Here is a 294-nt window from a genome sequence, read left to right on the forward strand (position 1 = left end):
GGTGATGTAGTCCTTCTTGATTTATGGACAGCAGTCTCTCAGTATACCAACTGCTTTTGGTATTACTTATATATACTTTTCAATTACATATACAGTGGCTTGCAAAAGTATTCGGCCCCCTTGAACTTTTTCACATTTTGTCACATTACAGCCACAAACATGAATCAATTTTATTGGAATTCCACGTGAGAGACCAATACAAAGTGGGGTACACGTGAGAAGTGGAACGAAAATCATACATGATTCAAACATTTTTTACAAATAAATAACTGCAAAGTGGGGTGTGCGTAATTA

Source organism: Xenopus tropicalis, chromosome 10 (genome assembly GCF_000004195.4).
Source record: "Xenopus tropicalis strain Nigerian chromosome 10, UCB_Xtro_10.0, whole genome shotgun sequence".
Classification (NCBI taxonomy): Eukaryota; Metazoa; Chordata; class Amphibia; order Anura; family Pipidae; genus Xenopus; species Xenopus tropicalis.